This window comes from Genypterus blacodes, unplaced genomic scaffold, assembly GCF_046128005.1.
Source record: "Genypterus blacodes isolate CSIRO-AG114 ecotype Tasmania unplaced genomic scaffold, CSIRO-AGI_Gbla_v1 ptg000017l_1, whole genome shotgun sequence".
NCBI lineage: Eukaryota > Metazoa > Chordata > Actinopteri > Ophidiiformes > Ophidiidae > Genypterus > Genypterus blacodes.
Window position 1 is genome coordinate 4,506,686 of NW_027466831.1, and position 3,722 is coordinate 4,510,407.

The window sequence follows — 3,722 nt, forward strand, 5'->3', positions numbered from 1 at the left end:
GTGTCAGAAAGTGTGCATGAAGCAAATCATCCTCCTCAGACCCTTGCCACATTCCCAGACCGACTCAGGTTCAGGGGCCGCGAGATTTCCGGACGAGCACATGCGTCCACTCGTAGCGATACAATGGGACTTTCATGATACAACATGTCTGGAGAGTGGACAGGCTCAGAGATCAGGGAGTTTCTGTACATCAGGACAGAGAATGAAAGAGGTGATTCAGTCATTTATGAGATGGTCAAGTTAAATCAGGATGAAATCTCCTGTGCTGGCAAACTAAACAACATGGAACGACAGCATTTGTTCCTCGTCTTTGTCACCAATTGAGCTGAATTCAATGATAATCAAAAGTATTTCAGGAGGTGATGGGAATCTGGAAGAGTATTTTAGGACGGACACATGCTGGGAACATTCTAGGTGAGATGAAGGGGAGCTATAATCCCAGTCTTGCTCACTGCCTCCCTCCGCGTCTTGACACAGATTATCGAATGAGTCAAAATAACATCTGATTAAATCCTGCCTTCACTCAGATGTATCCGCCAAATGCACAGTGTGTTAAAATGTTTGTCAGTGTTTGGAGACATGAAGAAATGCTTTTTGTTGCTTTTCGCTGTGTTTTCATGTGTGCATGTCAGGCTTGGTTGCTGGTTGGTTGTGCAGGAACAGATCATAGAGTTAATCTCTGTAATCCCACCACTTGGAACCGCAGAAAATAGGCCAATGGCAAACAAGGAGGCTCACTGTTACATATATGGTCTCATTTACACACGCCAATGCTTTCATGTTTGACAAACCTCTGGTTCCACTATCTGGCGGGCGATCTCACATCATTTGTAAATCATTCATCATTTGGTTCACGGCTCAGCAAAATGAAATATCCACTTTGGTGCAGATAAATGTGTGTGTACAATCAAATAAGTGTACATTATACTCAGAGTTCAATCTTAGTATGATCTATTCTGATTTCAGTCTAATTGCTCTATATTTAATGTGTATCCTTTGTATATGATAAAGTACAATGCACGGAAACATACAGTAGCTGGTCAGGGAGAGATGGAGGGCGAGGGGAGTGAATTGAAAGGTGTGACCTTGATAGAAATGGGCACAGCATGGGAGTTAGCAGCGGCTCTGCATTGAGGTGTTGAGGTGTGAACCAGACACAAACAGAGACCGATGAATGTGTTAAAGCGCCAAGCGGCACCAAGTGGAATCTGGATTTTAGTTTGTCATCTCCACAGAGAGGACAGCAGAAGTGTCCTGTAGACACAACGGCTCCTTGAGCATCAGAGCCTTGACAAAGACAGAGGGTGACTTGCGGGCAACTGCTGCAAACAACATTTTAGCTTTGTTTCCGTTAAGCAAAACAAAAAAGATCTGAGCCCATAATTTGTCATAATGTGAAGCAGTGTCGCGAAATTACATAATGGATGTTATTCTGAGAGGCTGGACAGCATCGTGCTGTTCTTCGTAATATGAGTCCAACATTGCCAATTCATGAGTGAAGAGACACTCACACACACAGGCCAATTTCAGAGAACCTATAAATAAAATGGGGCTGCTGATGATGCCACCTTGACCCTTCTGCAGCTTTTCATCTTTTGTAGTTATTCTACCTCTGCCTTTAATGAAATCCACCCACATAACCAACAGAATGTTAATAAACTCTTGCAACCCCATTCAAATAAGTAACACAAAGACCCAAGGCTTCAAATTGAAACCGATTGAAAATAGAACGAGCTGATAAATTCTGGTAAGAGAGAGAGGATCCACTTATGTAAGAACAACCATTACAAACATTAATTTGTTCACCTTTAAGTAAAACTTGAGGAGGACATATGATGAAAGCCGAGGAAGACAGGAAGATAGAATTACAGCCTGGGTGGATAGATGCATATGCTTCTATATATGTTTACATGTTCCTATTCATGTTTCTAGTTATTTCTTTGCAGGCATGTTTTTAACTGTGTGTTTGGTTTACTTGTGACATGTATGTGATGTGTATATTTGAACTTTGATCAGTGCTGTGAACAGTAGACTGAGACAATAAAGAGACTTTGACCTTGATTGCATGCATAATATCAACTTAAGTTAAGTCAAAGTAGTTCCTCATTTACTGACTGGTTCAGAGAGGACTTACATTTATTCTGCCTGAATTGCATTCTAGTGGAGGTTTGAATGATACTGACACAGAAACTGAAAAAGTAGAACTGAAACCAGAACCAGTATTATATATATATATATATATGAGTCTGGAAGGCGGAGCTGTGACAGGAAGGTCACACTCACAATGCACAACGTTATGCGTCATCCTTCAAACTAAGTGTTGTCCCACATCACACAAAAGCATAAATAGCATACAAAGACACACACGTACATAAATAACATCAAACCCGCACAAAAATGGAAATGCGCACACACAAACACACACACACACACACACACACCTATGCTGACCTGGCACCTGGCACAGGTGCTGTGGAAAAAGGCTGATCTCATCTGAGTGGTGATTTGCAGGGTCATTTTCCAGAGTGATTATCTCACACCAAATAAGCCTGCGAACCAAATCCTCATCGGTCACCAAACACCTAAGCCTCCACTAAAAATACTTCTTGCTCCTGGTCATTCAGGCTGCCAAGTAACTATTAATACTCAAAAGCTCCTCAGTGCCAAACACAGGCGATACAAAAACAAATAAACAAAGATTAAACTGGGGAAGTAATTCACTGCCTGGCTAATGTAACAGACATGGGAGTCGTGGTTTCAGGTTCGACACAGGTGTGGGAGTATATCGATGTCCCAGGGTCCTATGTTCCCCTGTTCAATATTCAATATCACACACATTGAGTAAACTTATCAAAGGTTTTTGTCTTGTCAGGGACTCATTTTCCCACGGCCCTGTGTTCAACTGCAGGCTTTGTTCCCTGAACATGCCCACACATCCAAACAGCCATTCCGATTTTCTGATTCAAGTCAATAATATCTACATTCCACTGTGGAACAATGACAATCTATCCCCTTTGACCAGCTTTCACAATAGCCTTTGTCATATAAAGTGAATAAAGAGCAGGGGCATTTCTTTTCAGGTTACCAGTCTTCTCAGAGAGCTTTGGGCAAGGTTGGGAATTTAACTGATGTTGTGGGTCTTTAAAGCCCTCTGAGACATTGTATGTGATATTGGACTACACAAATACAATTGTCTTGACTTCACTGCTTATCTTTCCGAAGAGCAAATACTTAAACAATTTTCTACTTTAGCAAACAGTGTTCATTATGCAAATGACGAGACAAGTTAACTTCTCTTTTATTGTTTTGTGAGAAAACACCATTTTGTCAAGTCAAGTGTCAAGTGCAGGTTCAACTGCTGGTTCTATTGTATAGTGAACTCACAAAGTGATGTCAACAAACTAACAAAGTGATCTCATTTAACTAACAAAGTGATGTAATCAAACTAACAAAGTGGTCTCATCAAACTAACAATGATGTCATCCAATAAACTAGGTAACTAACAGAGTTACAACTATGGTTTGCTAGTTTGATGACCTCAAAACTAGACATCAAAAGTTAAAATAACAATGTCACATTTCTACACCACTAAATTATACAGGACTAATATGCACCTTATGAATTACTGATCTAGTTCATCTTTGGCATCTCAGCTGTCTTGCTTCAAACAGTGTCTGATTCCACAGCTACTTAATTAAACAATAGCGGCGTCACAAAAAACA